Genomic DNA, 18,230 nt, shown 5'->3' on the forward strand with positions numbered 1-18,230 from the left:
CTGGGATTCCACCCCCCCCCTTGCTTAACAGGCCACAGCTTTTAAGCAGATAAAATACAGGCCTTTTTACCTTGCAAATTTCTCACACAGACCAATTCTTAAAATAAAATCATACATTTATTTTTACTCAATGTTTCACACTCAGCACAATAAACTAGATAGATAGGCAACCTTTTTGAACACCGCTTCAGACAAAAGCGGTTTCCCTCGCACCTGGGCTCCTCTGGAAGCAACTGAAACAAGGCCCAAGGCCTTCTGCAAGGAGGCCGTGAGTCAGACTTACCTGAAAGCATCACAAGCCACAGGTGGGACTGGACATGCAACACCACCTATATTATTCCTCTGCTAGTCTCTGAAATCAGGACTTTTAGGTCAAAATCCAAACTCCTTCGTATCTCCAGACTCTAGAGCCTATAGCCAGGGATTCACAAACCAACTCAGGGGGGCTTACCAAAAGCCAGACAGATACCCGAGGGCTCTGGCTGCCTATCTCTCTCCAACAGCAGCGCACACCTCCAGCCACCCCCCCTAGGGCAGCACACACACACCCCCCCCACGGCGGGCTAGAGCCACGTACCAGGCAGGAACCGAGCACTTAGAGCCTGCTAGGCCCAGAGTCACCAGGGCCCAGAGCATTACTACTCAGGTATGGCTGAAGGCTGAACTAAACCACAGGAGGCCATAGCTCAGCAAGACCTAGCCTAGTTGAGGTAGTTTAGAACTAAAAGAAACCCCCTGATAGCCACCAGGAACACCCCAGAGACCGTTTATAGCTTTGTTACCTTCTCGCAGCCTCTGAGATAATAGGGTAAACAGCAACAACCACTCTGAAAAAACCCCCACCCTCAAATTAGAGCCAGCTGTGCTCAGTTGAGCTAGAGCGGCACCTGCGGGATTACAGCCAGCCCTCCCTCACGGGCCCCAGCCACTCCCTTCCTGCCCAGCAGAGGGAAGGGCACAGACAACCCCTACTCTGGCCCAAAAGCTCTTTGGGCTTTGGCTTCCTGTTCTTCTATGTCCCGTTTCCTCAGTCTCTGCACTATAAATCCTGGAGAGAGAGACAAGGCTAATTCCTGTCTAGAAAGCGAGAGCAGCTGGCTGAGGTAAGTCTGAGAGGGTTTCCCCTCAGGGAAGGGGGAGGCAGAGGCTGCTGGCTAGCTGTAATTACAATAAGCGTTCTGCCTAGAGTCTGTTAATTAAGCAAAAATTGAGGTGATATTTTAGATGTTATTGTAAAAAAACCACATAGGAGTATTTTTTTGCAGGGTTGTGCTGGGGTAAAGGTAGTGCTGTTGAGTGGGTTTGCTACAGCTGGGACAGCAGGTGTTGCCCTGGCAGTTATTTCTCTGTGGTGGGAAACGTGTGAGAGAGCGCTGTCTGGAATGTTCTTCCTGGTGGGGTGTTTGTTGGTCTCCTGAGGGACAGGCACGTATTAAGCTACCCCAAGGACAAAATGAAGATTTTGGTGGGGGGCCACTAAACGTGAATGGCATTGCTAGACTGTGAAACTTGTGCAAGCAAGTAGGCTATGTCACTGGAGTAAAACCTACCCTTGTTTATCACCATTTACACATTGCTGTTATGAGAAAGCGATACAAGCAAGATGATTTTACTGGCCATTTAATACTAACCCTCTGCTTATCCTGACAGTGCTCTTCAGAAATACTTGGCCTGTTATGCACTGTACCGTGTTTGTGACATTTGTATAAAATATATGTTTACAATCAGAATGTAGTACTTACACATAATTGCTTCATGAAATCTAGCACTTAAAAAAAATCTCTAAGAAGCAATTCTGAGAATACATTAAGGATGTATTCTCTGGTTTTTGTTTTGTTCAGAATAAACCTTTTCTTTGCCTTTCACATACAGCTTTTAGAGTACACTTGAGTCGTACTTTTGTACTGTTTTCCAGAACCTAAGAGCTAGCAATATAAGGATTTTTAAATTGAAGTCGGGATTCTCAAATAATCTGAAGAGCCTGAGAACTGGGGCTGGAGGAGAAATAAACATCACCAATCTAAATATCATGAGTGTGATAACAGTGAACAGGGATAAACTAGAGATTTATAGGTGAATGTGATAAAAGAAGAAAGCATTAGATGGAAATAAAAATGTAACATTCTAGTCTACTTAATCTTTTTTTTAACTTGTTAACTAAAAAGTCAAAGTGGGATGCTACTAATGAGCGTTTAAAAGGAGAACTGAGGCAAGCATTTTATTTGGGGAGGTTTATGCTTATCTTCTGAAACAGCTTATTATCAGAGTGGGTGAGAAGTGGGTCATTCTTATAATCAAAAGATAGCTGGCTGTACCAGACTATTTGGCTGCTTACTTGCTACTGTAGTTTGAACACTTACACTGTTTTGTCACCATGTTGGATATCTGCTTGTATCTCTGAGAAAACAAGTTCCTTAAATAGCCCTTTCTTTGCTGTCTATAATTGCAAACAAAGTATAATAGAAATCAGATCAAAGCATATCATGTTGACTATGTGCCTGCAATGTTAACAAAGGAATGAAAATTATACCCAGATCTAGAAAGCGTTAAAAACACATACGCTGTTACTTTTTTGTTGTTGTTTTTGTAAACAAAGACACATTTACTGAAGAGGTGGCTTTACGCAAGCTGTTTTTTCAAACCTGTCAATATGCCATTTGGATTTATGGTAACAACTGGAAAAGCAGGAGTACCTATTCCCCAAGTACAGGCAAAGCAGATCTCTAACAGGCTCCTATATTCTGTGTGGCATCTACAACCAAGATTTTGTCATCAATCAGAGCTAGTGAAATAAGTTCTGGATAAATGAGAAAACTTTTAAAATATTAATACAGCTATCATTGCATGAGGCTTTGATTTTACAAAACTGGCTCTTGATAATACTTCTTTCTCCATATCCAGGGCAGTTATCTTAGCATAACATAATGGTTTTCATACGACTGAAAGTATTGCTCTAACAGCACTTAGACAAAACAATTGTACTGGTCTTTAAATAGAAATTATCCACTTTTGTTGATCCATGAATTAAGGGCAGTGGTGAAAAATATAACGGGTGTTCCAAATAATTAAGGTTCTATATTCCTCTAATGGATTTTTTAAGATCATCAAATCCCGGATGTTTCATTCTATGCACTTTTAGATTGGCTATTGGAATGTAACTTCAGTCCTGGTAGGGTGTCCTGAGCCAAAGACTGCTGTCAAAGTTGAGGGCAGTAGGTGAGAACTGTCTCAGCAGCCTAGAGACAGGACTTCCAAAACACCATTTGCAGCTTTTTGATTGGTATGCCATAATTGCCTAGAGAAACGATCTGGTCAGTTCACCTGACTATAAAATTAGAATAGTAAGGGTCTTCACAGATTGATTGTGTGAATTTTAATTATTTAATGCTTTTAAAGTACTCTGAGAGCCTTTGGTGTTTTTATTGCAGTATTTCAAAATAATAATTATTTTTTTCTACTAGTTATGTAACTGTGTGGAGGAGCGATATGCTGTCTGTGGCAAACAGGCATAATGTGATTTAACATTTACACAGTAGATCTCTTTTTCCATACTCAGCACTTTTGCTATTCATTTGATAATTTTCCATACTTGAACAATGTGATTCACTATATCTATCAAAAAAAATACTAAATTTGCTTGATAGGGGAATAAAAAGGAAATGACGCTTCAGGCAGTGGCCCTGGTGTTACGCTTTGCACTATTTATTTTATACTATTTCACTGTTAAAGTGGTTTGAAGAAGTACAATTTTGATCTTTTGTCCAGGCAACTTCATTTTCTATTGTTTTTACACCATTTCAGAGTGATGTCTAAGAAATGAGGCGTACACCAGCCAAGATGCTTCACATTGAGGAATCAGCACACGTATTGATCATAATATGGTTGGCTTGCGTAAACTCATATCTAATAAATACAAAGAACCTTCCTTTCAAATACTAACATGAACCAAAAGTCAGCTTAGTGATCTGATGAGGTACTGACAAATTCACATCCTAACCTAAATGACATTTGTCACACTGAAGTAGAAACAATTATTAATAATTTTCATTTCATTAGGAGCACTACAATGAAATGTCAACAACTTTAAAAGTGTAGCAGAAGTGTACAAATTAATTTTGATTTTCTGAAGTGTAATTATTTTTGTAAGTACCACACTGTGTAATCACTTTTGGCGGTATTACTTCTGCAATCAATAATACTTAAATGTACTTACCTGTTTTCAAACATAGTTTCCTAAGGTCACCCCTTACTGGTGAGGAAGTTTTGGTTGAAGAATGTAAGGAATCATTTCCCAACTAGTCAATGATACCGGAAAAATAAAAAAAAACCCGTTTACGTATATTTCTACTTCTATCGATTGCCTTAAAGGGGTGTTTGATGTGCACACGCTTTTGATACAAAAAAAGACTGTCATGCAAGTCCATTTTTGTACGCCGGGTGGCAGCATTAGCTCTCTCTGCTATGCGTGCGCCTCCTGGGGCTCATCCTACTTTGCAGCTGCAACCCGGCTGCAAAGATAATTATATTCCCTCGAGCCGGGCAGACAGGCCAGATTTGGCCTCACATTAGCCAGATGAATGGTTGGTAATCATTAGAGAAGTACACTGTTCCCACAAGTTTAGCCAGTCCTCAAGTGCCAGCATTTGTAACAATTCACAAGCTTGTAATGCCGGAATACAGAGAGACCACAAGAAGACATACCTTGATGGAAAGTTACTTTTCTACCTTGTGGCTTAAGACCTTGGATTGGGTTTGCGTGGCAAGGTTTTGGTAGCAGGGAGGGCGAGTGATAGAGTGGCTTTGCTGGGCCCCTGGTGTGCAGCCAGCGTCAACCCACCGCAGACCTAGGCAATTGAGCTGACATTCTGATAGGTACGTATCCATGTTTGCTGCATTAACAGCACTTTGCTCATATATTTGTTTATTATTTTGTCAGTTTTCTGGAGATCTCCAAGATCGATTGCTCTGGGAACCTCTGCCAACACTATTGCACCAGGGTGGGAGCAGAAATAGTCGCCAGTTTGGCCCATTAGGAGCAGCTTCCCTTACAGACAGTATGTAAATTGGTTTCTGGAATCAACAGCAGGCCCTTAAAGGATCGATTTTATAGTGTAGCTTGAATGGGTCCAGGAGTATCTTGTTATAACCCAGCTTTCAAGCCTAGTTTAACTTCACCTGGAAAATTGTATCAATGACTCGTATGGGAAGATGTCAGTTAGAAGCCAAGTTGATGTCACCAGGGTTAGGAATGGAAGAATGTACTTAAACTACTAAAATTGTAGATCCCTCCATTAAAATTGAAAACCCAATAAAAAAGATTGGAATTTTCTCTCTGATTACTAAATTTTCCATTAATGTTAAGGAGTAAAACCAGGAAAAGTGACTTTATACCATGAGGAAAACAAAGCCTGAAAACGTGCAAAAAGTATCATAGCAGTGATGTGTCTTGACATCTATTGTTAAATGTCATTAAAAATAGTTGTTTAGCCATTTACAGTACCATGTTAATTTAAGAATGCAGCAGATAAAGCATTTCAGGCACTAACTTATTTAGAGGCTGAATACGTCAAAATCCAGAACAATATCAAAATAAAAGAAAGAGTACACTTTCTTAACTTTCAGAAGTTATCTGCATTTGTAATCTATATGGAAGAATAATGTCCTCAGTATGTTGTGGGCAAGTTTCTTCTGCTATTTAGAAGTGCACTTTTCACATAAGGTATAGGGAAATGTAGTTAGAAACTGAGGAACTGCATAAGTGAATGTACCTACTTAGTAAACTAAAACATTAAATTCTTTGCAAGTACCCTAGAGTCCACAATTTCTAGGCGATTGTACTGGAACTGTGTAACTGGGCTAATTGCTAGGAAGCCAGGTGGCTTTTATTCTGCTTGAAACTAAGCTACTCTAAAAATGTTTGAGTTTTGATGACGCAGCAAATGCTGTTGGAAAGTGTTTTGTTGGAATTGTCATCTAAATACAAAGTCTGTATAGCAGTCTGTTTGCATGTGAATTTTGTATCATTACCAAAGAAAGCTGCTGATACTAATGGAGAAGTATGTTTTAAGCTTTCAATACCTGTGTATTATTTTTGCATTAATCAAGTGATCATCAGCACTATACACCAATAACTCCGGTGTAAAAGAGATAGCAATTGGAAAATCCCTATCAGACTTAATCAGCTGTACTCTGTAGTCTTAGTTCCTCATCAGTCTCATTGGAGAGGCTCTCCTGGTTTCTTGGGAAGAAAATTTCATGAAAGATAGGAGGTTCTGAAATATACATGTGGCTACAAAGTCTTTGGTTTCTCTTCCAGTATGAGGTAAACACAGAATTTGCTTTAAGTAAACAATTTTTATTAAATAAAAACCAAATCAGACTCTGAAACTAAACATCTTGCTGGTTTGAAAATTCTGGGTAATAATTGCATTCAATTGTGTGCATCTTTGGTTGGGTTACCGTAAATATGTTCAAAATACTGTATCAGATAACAATCTTTTGTTATTTCCATTTCACTAGAAATACCATTGTAATGAATTACAGCTTAATTTTTGTAGCTCATCAGGTTTGGTTAGATACTATGAATATACAGGATTGTGGGTAATTATCTCAGTTTAACTAGGTGGCACTTGGAATTTACACTGAATTTAGTTTGGATTTTTAATTTTATTTGGATTTTGGTATTTATTACATGAGCTGAAGCACTCGAGATTAAAGAAAAAACTTATAGCAGATAATGTGCTTGTTCTTCTAGGAAGCAGCAAAGATAATTCTGTCTGCTGTTATACAGATTGCATCTGTTTTATATGTTCATTTCACATGCCACCAGGTGACTGTGCAAATCAAAGACTGTTTCATACACTGAAATGTAGTTTCAGGGTAATAGGTCTTATTAGTGCGTAAAACACTGGCCCAGGTTGCCCAGAGAGGTGGTGGATGCCCCGTCCCTGGAAACATTCAAGGTCAGGTTGGACGGGGCTCTGAGCAACATGATCTAGTTGACGATGTCCCTGCTTATGGCAGGGGTGTTGAATTAGATGGCCTTTAAAGGTCCCTTCCAATACAAACTATTCTATGATTCTAAAACCAGGAACAGTTAACACTGTTTTCTCTGTAGTCCACTACTTCAAACTGGAGATGTCTGAACCTATTCAGTAGATGCAAAAGAAGCTTTGTGTGTGTGACCTGCTGGGGGGATACATCCTAAATCCTACAAAATAATTATGAGGGTGTTTTTGCTGCGGAGTATTGAACTTAAAAGGCAGGATCAGTAAGTCAAAATTGGAAAAGAATCAAAAAAACCAAAGCAGAGCTTGTCAACTGCAATTACATCTTCTAGTCACTGAAATATAATATAATTCAATATCTGTGTTAACATTCAGCATTGTTAATTCATGGACGAGTAATTTAGTTGAATTCTCAATGAGAAACTGAATTTGAGGTGACTCAGCAGGAAAATCAGTATGTTCTATAATTGAATGGAGAATAGTTGAATTATTGCTGGCAGTGAGCTTGATGTAACAAGTATTACATGTGCCATGAAGAGACCTAACGGTTTGACAAGCATTACATTTATTTCAGATAATGAAGCACAATAAAGTGTGGAGTAATTAAGTGCTAAAGAAAACTTCATGACCCAAATCCCATGTAGGAAGTCCCAGTTTAGGCAGAAGCTAGGAAGTATTGATACAAACGATGTTTCAGGTGTTGAGTTTCAGTTTAGACATAGTTGATTCTGCCTTGGGATGTGAGATGGTTAGATGATGTTTCTAGGTGCTTATCAATTTATTTTTTACACTTATATGGTTGTTAGATTACAACATTCACATCAACATCAAGCATGAATTTGAGTGGAAAAAGCAGAGTGAGCAATGTCCTCTGAAAGATAACTCACCTGATAAAATGGCTGGTAGATGTACTTCTCCCTTTTAGGAGCTGCATCACAGCACCTTGCTTGTCTTACTCTGGCCTAGCACGCAGTTCGACTGCAAACAGCAGGAAACTACCTTCTGCATGATACAACTGCAACAATTTCAAACAGGCAATTCATTTCTGGCTCAAGCATTCTGCTGAGGAGAAGGTGAGGTTCATCTTTGTCTCATCCAAGTACAAGACAAGGGAACTACCCTTCCAAGGGAACAGGCTTTTGGGGCACTTAGTGAATAAATAAGGTTCTATAGTCAGTCTCAAAGCTGAAATATGAAGACTTTTGAAAAGGATTTCATTCTAGACCTGATTTTTTGGTTCAGGCCAAAGATAACTTCCCTAAAATAAATGGTATCAGGGAATACTTAAATTCTTTGATATAACTTTATCTAGGATCCCTTTTAGAAAAAAATCCACAATGCACAGATGCTTTCTGAGCCTCCGGTGAGACTATTAGAAGTTGTATATGGTTTGGAGGCTATGTGGCTGCAAGAGCATTTTACGTATGCGTGTCTCTTCATGAATGGGTGCTAAATCATAACTAGTGCCTTTACTCCAAAACAGCTTCCTGCTCAGGGAAGCCTAGGTCAGAAGATAGCTTGCTGGCCTTTGCAGAAGCAGTTCTAAGCCTGGAGCAGCTGTTGTTTTAGATTACAGTGATTAGAAATGCATGTAACTTGAACGAACTCGGGAAAGAAATGGCTAAGAGAAATCAACAGAACGGTTTGCATGGATTGGAAGTCTGGATGCCTGGATGTATGTGTGTTTTTAAGCTACAAGTTTTTTCCTCTTGAACTAGGTTTGTAGGATAGTGGACATAAGTATTTTCAGGAAGGTCTTCACTGTTCGTCTAGGCAGACTTGTCCATGTATGTAGATTTGCCTTGTCAAGGGTTTTTTTTACTCCAAAGACAACTTTCATAGGCTGGCTGGTTAAGTGATTCTCTAAACATAACAGTTAAATTTGTGGTATGTTCCTATAGATTTAGCTTTTCCCTAATATCTAAGTTTTTAGCCTAATATCCAAGATCTGCGTTAGTGCTCGGAATGCCAGTCTCTCCCCTGTGAAACCTTAGTGGAAGAGATACTTAACTCTAAGGCAAATATCATAGCAAACTGGTAATGTGTGACAACTCGTCACAGCTTTCACAAAAGCGTGCTAACTAACAGATGACTTATCAATAGTATTACAAGAATTCTTTTCATTGTACAGGTATCTGCATTTTTAATTTGTCAAATGCTTTAAAAAGGATGCTAAAACCTGATTTAAACATAAAAGCAGATGCATTCTTTTGAACAAGGATTAGAAAGCAAATAATTAATCATACATACCTGAGGATTTATGTACGAAGCTACTTAAACAAGAATAATAAACCTACAAATGCAGTCTCTCCACCTATTTTGCATTCTTTTGAATTAAAAAAGTGTGGATTTGTTTGGTAGATAGCACTTGATGTAAAAAAATGCTGAAATATTCTCCTGGTACCTTATAGAAATAAAAAAAAATTTAACAAACATGCTATACTGTTTTTAACTAGGTGGTAAATGCTTTATAAACACTGGAGCTTGTAAGCTGTAGTGCTGATTAGGTAAATTAGACTTGGAGAAACTGGAGGCTGTGCAGGCCTCCTACATCGATGAGGTTTGCTTTCCACTCAGGAACAAGTGGGAAATTTGCATGAGGGTCACGAAGAAAAGATTGGCTGGCCTGAAAGGCTTCTGAGTGTTATGGGAAGTGTATAAAACTGACTGGCTTTGACTTCAAGCCAGGTGAAACCAAGTTGATTTCACAGTTATGTTTTTGAATCTGCACATCAAACCAAAATCAAAAGGTCTGGATCTGAGGGAAGTGAAAGAGAAAAACAATTTTTTGCATGAACAACTACAGGATGAGATCACCAACAGTCACTTATCTTTAGCGTTTAGTGCTAGTCTCTACCATGTACTGTAAGAAGGGTCTGTACTCTTTGTTCAGCTGAGTGAGTTTCTAGAAGTTCAGGACTTGAAGTGAATTTCATGGGATAACTGAGTTTTTATCAATAAGTATATGTAATTCTGGCAAGACTTCTGGGATTTGAGGGACCAATACTTTGCATATCAGTTTATTGAATTCAGACTGAGGTCCCAGAGCTGTAATAAGTTTAAGCTTATGGCAATAAAGCTACCTGCAGGTAATATATTTGAGCACAAGGGCCCAAACTCCTGCAAAGAAAAAGTGCCTGACTCTTTTGTTCAAAATTTAGTTCATTGCATTTATGTCCCTGTTACTTCTCTTGTCATACACATCCTTCATAAAGCTTTTACTTTGCACTTCTCTGCCATTTAAACACTCAAGATGTAGAATTAAACTTTGATATGAAGATGGAGGAATAATCAGAAACAGGAGGAAGATGGAGTGCCTTGCCAGCTACTCTGAGGGTTCCTACACATGCATGTTGCCTTGTGCTCTCACTCTATTCTGTCAGGGAACCTAAAATTATTATTTTCCTTTTCTGAGCAATATTTTAATCTTGTTGCTACCTTGTCAGTGTGTTCATGTATTACAACTTTGGTTTTATTGTGCTGGGCTTGTTTTCATGGGTTCAGTTTTCAACATCTCTGCTGATGAAATTGAGCACTTGGGCTTTTAAATTCAACAGCTAGAAGAGGAAAGAGGGTGTCTCTGATCCCAGCCTCCACAGAATTCCCACAGTGCCCCCTACATTGAAAGGCTTTAAATGTATCTCTCCTTTGAACATCTCATGCTGCTGGCAGTAATGCTTTTGTACTGTCTACAGCTCACTTTGTCTTGGTCTAAGAATTGATGGGGTCCCTAGAATACTTTTAAAAGGAGAACTTCTTGGGTAAATTCTTCCACTGGTATTTTTTTTCCCAAACTGCATCTTATGAATATTTTCCTTGAACCTCTTATTTCAACAAATGTTACCCATGAAGGTACAGGGCAAAAAGTTTATAAAATAGGCTTTCAGGTACCCAGGACTGTATAGGATACACACTTTGCACTAATTAAAGATAAAAATTATAGAATAGAGTATGACAGGTCTGTTTTTTAAGGTATGTCTGTGACTCTCTGCTTACAACGTCAATGGGGTTAAAAGTACCACAGGATATATGTCCTCTGGACCCACAGATTTATAGGTGACTTATAATCTTCTGTTTCTTTTCCAAAGTCATGAATTTTCACGTCTTCTCATCAGATGCTAAGCAAGTCAAGGGTTCATCCTACCATCAGAGATGAAAGATTCAGTGGAAAAAGAGTTGCATTGAAACCTTTATAGTGCTTGCTTGTGACTCGCTGCAGTCTGTTGAGCCACTTTTTAAACTTCACAGTTGTAAAACCGTTTCTAAGCTTGTCATTTGGAAACAAGTCTACATGAGAAGGCGAAAGGAGCATTTTCCACAGTAGTCTGGTATATGACAGCTATTGAGAGGAGCAGAATGCTACAACTCATGTGAAAGGCTTTGGTAAGAAGCTATTTTCTAGCAGTCGTTAAGTCTTGCATCTCAAGAGTTGCCGTATAAAGTGGTAACTACTGCTGCTGCTCTGAACTTCAGTGATGAACAGCGGTTTGCCTTGCAGCCATTTAAGCCTGTACACACGCTGGTACATGCGTCCAAGCTACTCTGACCTATGTTGCTTTCCCTACGTGGGAAACACATTTGGAATTGTAGTGCTTCCTTATCAGGCATGTGGAGAGCAAATAAATGGGCCACATGTTGACTCTCTCAGTACTGGAAGGTATTCATAAACCAACTGCATATGGAAAGGATGAAACCAAATGTATAAGGATTAAATATTTCACTGAAACAGAAATTATGGCACTTTTTTTATAGGAGCGAGCAGGTGGTGCTTTTAATCCAACCAAAATTAACCCATGTTCAATAATTTATGTGTTCAAATTGACTCTAACGAATGCTGCTTAATTAGGCATTCTTGGAAAGATGCTTTACATTGGGTCTCAAATTGGAATTTGGATGTAACTATGGTTATCTTCCCACAGCAGTTTTAGTATATAATGAAGGAAGGAGTTCAGAGTATAAAGAATATTCAAAGTAACTTTGCTCTGAATCCAGCTGTAGTTGTCTACATAGTTTAATTGTCACATTTTCCAACAGTGGAAATTAAAAAGACTATCTTTTTGTAAAAAGCTGTTCATGGCAAAGAACATTCTCACAAAAAGGAAATAAAAATAGAGCAGTTCATTAGATCTGTAGCTTGTCTCAGGAAGACATGAATACAGGAGTCAGTCTGTGTTTGAAGTAGAAAAAAGGAGGACAAATACACAGGTCGTCAGTAATCTTTCATGCCTTTCCACTATCTCACTCTCAAGTAAAACCAACAGAATCTGTTGAAAGATAGCCCGTTAGCATGAATTGGGTAAACCTATTTCTTTCCTTCCACTAGTTAGTACTTGGAATAGTTTTTCATTATTGATGTGTTACACACTTTTTTTGTGTGTGTATCTTGCTATTCTGTTGTGAAGAAAAAGTGTTCCTGCAAGATGATCAAATATAACTTTGCTGTGCAATTTGGAGAAAACTTAAGAAACTGATTTTCTTCTGTTCTTAAAGTTTTGTCCTAAAGAACTATTTTTGTACTTCACAATTGGAAACATGCAAGACAATGTATTTTTCTCATAACAAGAACTGGAATAATACTGCAGGACTGAATTAGCATTAGTTCTACTCTTGCTTAAAAAAAAAATCAATCACACCTTTAGCTTTCTGCACGTGAGACATCAGTGAGAATGTTCACATGAATAAACCAGGTTTTTAATTTTTACAAGACTGAGCAGTAGCACACAGTAAGGGCCCCAGTCCCTCACTGGATTTATTTAGGTGGTTCTGTATAAGAAAAAGAACATAATAGTTAATACAAAACTCTACAAAAATTGGATTCTTGGTGATTTCAGTGGGGCCATGTCCTCCAGAAAGTCTCAGATTTTTCTACAGTAATAATAAAATACATTTTCATTTCTTTAACCATCACATTTTTTTCTAGTGGTAATGTATGAATATATTCTAAACATTTTGTTAGAAAGAACAGTAGTATTATTTTCAGTCTGGATAAGGTAGTAGTGCTTGTGTAACTTTTGTGTTCAGATGATCAGATTTTCACTGAAAACCGAAGTTTTCTCTTTAAATAATGTCTCTTAACATGTGCATTGCTGCCACATGGGATGCCACTAAGTCTGCATTTGTGTTGCTAAAAGTAGGTGTATTTATTTTTACCTCTAGAGTTGAGGAAAAAAGGTAGTGGAGGAAAAACTAAAGCCTTTGCTGAAAATACCAGTCTCTACTCAGTCAGGAGTGGCCAGCTTGAATACAGGTTTTGAGCAGTTTGGGTACTAGTCTTGTGAAAATTGTATCTCACAGGTTGCAGTGGGCTTGCTGGTGAAAGTAGAATTTTCAGCTTGAAGAGCAAGCAAGGTCCCTGCTGAGAGGCTAGCTTTAGGGAGTTAACTCAACTGAGTCATCCTTGGAACCAGCTGCATTTTCATCCTACTCCCACAACAGTGCTGGGACTTATGGAAAGGCATTGCTTTCTCTTGAACAGCAATTATTGTCTCCTGAAGTATGTAACGGGGCTCTTGAGTATATAGAATTTTGGGGGTTCGGTTCTTAAAATTGGGAAGGCTGCCTGCAATTTGAAACAGATTGTCTGACAGATCTTGCTTTAGAAGAAATATCTTGAGTGGTGCAGAAACCTGAAGGATATTTGGGAAACTGATTAAAAGACTGAACTGAAACCTAAAAGTTACAGCTTCTTCCTGATCCTCAGCATATTTGAAAAATTTATTCCAGTTCAAATATTGAAACACGGTGCAACATTACTGTTTTAAAGAAGCACTCACTGAAGACCTTTCATGAAAGGTCATGAGTTGTTAGCGTGAAGAACAGCATCTAACCTGAAGCATGGATTTGCTTGTCTTATCTTGTTACATTTTTCTTAGCACGTTTCTATACAGAAAGGTAGGCAAAAGCTCCCTTCTGTCAAGGTGTGTTGGTAGGCAATGAAAAAATAAGATCCTAGGGATCTAGGGAATATGGCAAGTAGGTAGCTAACACTATTGAGGAAAAGTGGGGAACACAGGCCACAAATCTATGGGAACACATGCTTCCTTGTATTTGCAGCTCTTGGTACACCTGCTGTGCTGGTATATGCTTATTTACATATATAAAATAATGATATATGTGAAGAATATATATACGAAGATAAGTGACAATTTAGTTTACTGTCACAGGAAAGCTTAGGTGGAGGAGAGTGTAGAGAGCAGTCACACTGCGCATGCCTCAGTCTGCAACAGGAACTGAAAAAGGAGCCAACAACTACTTTTTCTTTTAGCAAATAGTTCACTAGAATTCTGGGTCCCTATTTGGCTAAAGTATTTGAAATAATGTTACAGTAAACAACTTTAATTATTTTATAATAAATACTAAGTAAAATCAGTAGTTATAGCGAACCTTCAAAGGTTGATACTTAGCTACTGGTTGTCTTTTACTGTGCATTCTTGTAGTAACTGGGTAAAAAGGAGCACTTGGGAAACAAACCTTTCTGGGAAATGAGACTGACCACAGCTTTCTCCTGTTGTTCCTGTGAACAGCTAACAGTAAACACTACCCAAACCATCTTGTCTCTGTAGTATACTATAGTTTACAGTGCAGAAGTTCAATTTTTAGAGCTCATAAATTGTTCAGTATATGCTGTTAATTATCAGCCAGTATGAATCACTGAAGTCATAACCTGACTCCTAAATGAGTTTCCCATAAATCTGTTCTATTTATTAGAGGTCAAATTGATAACCACTAAGAAGGAATATCAATGCTGCATATCATTCTGTAAGGATATAATTACAACTAAAAAAACACCAACCCTCCTCTCTCCTTCTGCTCCAGATATTTTAAGTGTGAAATTCAAAACTCTCCAGTAACTGCTATTTCTTAACAAGATGTCATGAGAGCAGGAGAACAAATGAAAAAAAAACTTGCAAAATAATTATGGATGAAAGGATGTTTCTCACTATCTTGTGCATCTGTGGGGTAGAGATCTAACGGTCTAAGCATTTGTTTTGAAAAGCTTAAAGATTGATGACCCAACTTTTTTCTAACTACATTGTCCATTATAGGAGATAGTGCTATGGACAAACTTTATCCTTGGAAGGGAATGGTAGGAGGAATCAATATCAATATTCACATAGTCTATGAAGATCCACTATTGCGTCTTCATAATTTCAAGGAAACCAACTTTTCTTCTAATTTTTAGGGGTTGAATGAGTAGAAAAAGCAGTTATTCCCATGTGCCTTTTGCTGCTGGGTAGCTGGCAAAAATGACACATTCTTTGAGACTAATAGTCTAGAAAAAGATTATACTGAAATGGTCTCATATCTTTTGTTACAGATAACAGACACTATCAGGAGTTAAGGAATGCTTATATCCAATATGGCCATGAGTGTAAAGTTGAAACTTATTTAGAGCATTTTAAATTATAACATTTCTTCTGTATATACTGTAAGGCCACATAAATTTGAGGAAAGCTGCTGGAAAAATCAAATTATGAGCTAGAAATGTAACACAAACATAGTCTGAAACTAAATCTTATACCTCATATATACTATATTCTTGTGAAGTTATATTTATGAGCTTCCAATAAGAAATAGAATACAGTGGAACGTTTAGGAGCAATTTTAATTTATTATCACTTGCAATATGTAGTTAACATAAACATGCAAACTGTCTTTCGAAAAGCATTGATTCAGACAGATTTAAATTTTTACTTCTGAGTCTTTCTTCCAAGGTTGTTCCTTTTAATATCTGTATATAGTTATTGCTTCTCAGATACAATATCCACATTGTATCCATTTCTCAAGCTCTGAAATAACATGGACCTCAGTAAAAGAATGGGGGTATATCATGTCATATCAGACAAAAAACCCTACATGCAGAAATTGTACTCCTGTCATTTAGACCTCCACTGAACAGCCTCCTTGAGGTTGGACCTTTAAAGAAATTATCTTAATGGTGGGGGCATCAAAAATAACATGCAAATAATCAAAACTGACTTTTTTTGATAAAAGATATGTTGTTTTCAGGTACCTAATTCTCATGTGATATGACATCCTGTACTTTTGCTGAAGTCTTGACAAAAACTAAATTTGTCAGAATAAATTTTCCCTTTTGATGGACCTCAATGCTTTAATTCCTAATTGACTTACATATAGGGACAAGTATGTACCAAAGGGAGTGTTTTGAAACATCTGTGGACAACTGCTGACTGGATTCTATACAGCTGAATACCACTACATGGTGTCCTTGCTGCTGCTGTTAAATGAAAGCCAAAATACAAATATGTAGAAATTTAATAATATCTGAAAGTTATAAGACATTGTTCCTATGTAACAGGGCAACTAGAAAGGAAGAGATGTACAACATCAAAACTATTTTCTCACTATCGTAATTCACTGCTCTTTACTAATGTTAAACTTCCATGTATCTTGAGTCACAAAGGCTTGGTTACGTTTTTTTTAGAATTGTAATTTGATCTGGGACTAAAAGAGATCTGAGACTTTCTCAGTCTCCTTCTTAAGTTCTCTTTCACTTTAAAATGTTTACACATTACTTCAGGATTGTAAGTTTTCTCCTTTAAAAAATTAAGACAACAATGTTGGCCTGAAGAAAAGTTGTACTAATTTTGGCTAACTGGAGATAAGATGTACTTTCTTTTGATGTTTTTAATCTTAATTTAAAGTGTGAACAGGCGTAACAGTCAGAATCATGAGAACTGTGTTTATGTATAGCTGCCGATAGCCTCTTTTAAGAATTCAGGTGCTTCCGGAGATCTTGGAGTTTTTAAAAAAGGAAAAGATGTGCATGGTACAAGTGTTTCTTTAGTACCCATGATTCTCTTGATGTTTTTTGATAGCATGATGTTTCCATTCAAGAGTCTTAAAAGACCTAGGGTAGATTTCATGTAAGATAATGAGAAAATTCAAGATCAAGCATATTCAAGTCCAAAGGAAAGTAACAAAAACAGTTGAAAGGCAAGAGGAAAGATTGTTTTAAAGTGATTTTGCTGATTGTAGAAGATGACTAAGTTAAGGTAGACAATTATGTTTGTCGGTCATAGTGATCACATATGATTACGTTAAATGTCAAGATTTAGAATGCTGGTATATTATCTGGATTGAAGTAGAATGTTCAGAGTAATGAAAGAAACCTACAATTTTAGTTAAGCTAAGTGTAGTCCTTTGCTCAGCTATGTTCATATGTCTCTTGTCAAGGGATCCCAAGATCATCTTGTTTTCACTTCACTGGAGAAGCAATGCATACTGGATGAAACTTTGAGAGGTATTGACAGAGGAGTTTCTGTCTTTGATTAGAACTGCAGGATAGGAGGTGAGACAATGGACCAAAACTGAGGAACTTCGAGATGAAGAAAGATCTGATAACTGAAGTCAACAAATTGTTTTTCGTTGGTTTAATGGACCCAATTAAATATCATTGACTTAATTTTATCAGCAAAATATGTTCTGTTCAATTAGCATAAAAATCTGGATAGCACCCACATCAGAATCTTAACACTTTTCTAATATATAGCATCTTACAGAGGCTACAACAATCTTCCTTTGTACAAGATTATCTATGTTTGGATTATTTTAAGATTTCTTCCTATAACAGGGCTGATTTGGTTTGAGCCACATGAATGAATTGTTACGAAGTCTTATTTTACTGGCAGGTGTGACAGTAACTGTATACAATGTTTATTGTATCGAATGTTCATGTGTCCTACTCCAAAATTCATCAAATTAACTGGAAAGTCATCAGTTGACTTCAAATAGGCTTTTAAATAATGCCTGCAGTTAAATATGCACACTTTGTATCCTAGGTCTTCTATAATCTGAATTCTAATCTTTTAGCGCTGTCATGCACTGAATGTGCAGTTCTGAGATTTCAGAACTTAAAGATTTTAGATGAGTTTAATCCCCCAACACCAGAGGAATTGGAACCTTTCAAATTCAACTATGTTCTTTGGGAGAAGAAGAATAACTCATAATTTTTGGTTCTTTTGAGATTTTGCCTCTTTCTCATTAAAGAAGGAAAAAAAAAAAGAGGTTGTGAGAGGAGTATAAAACTCGATTGTTAACCTTACTGAGATAACTGAGATAATCTGCTTGTTAAAGAGACAATCAAATTATATGTTTTCTTAACCAGCGTGCAATCCATTTTTATTTAAGGGTAACTGCTGTTCATCAATGCCTGACTTGCATTATTTCTCTGTCTTATTTACCAGTTCTTACCCTTGGTGT

General features: G+C 37.5%; 1 long non-coding RNA gene across 1 annotated transcript in view; it reads left to right on the forward strand.

The window, feature by feature from the left end:
• The first annotated feature begins 962 nt into the window (after nt 1-962).
• LOC141750404 (uncharacterized) overlaps nt 963-18,230 on the forward strand; it is a 117,440-nt gene continuing 100,172 nt past the window's right edge. The window contains exon 1 of the long non-coding RNA XR_012589656.1: nt 963-1,103. This is a non-coding gene — a long non-coding RNA (uncharacterized LOC141750404). The remainder of the gene's footprint in view (nt 1,104-18,230) is intronic.

The sequence above is a fragment of the Larus michahellis genome, chromosome 12, assembly GCF_964199755.1.
Source record: "Larus michahellis chromosome 12, bLarMic1.1, whole genome shotgun sequence".
Classification (NCBI taxonomy): domain Eukaryota; kingdom Metazoa; phylum Chordata; class Aves; order Charadriiformes; family Laridae; genus Larus; species Larus michahellis.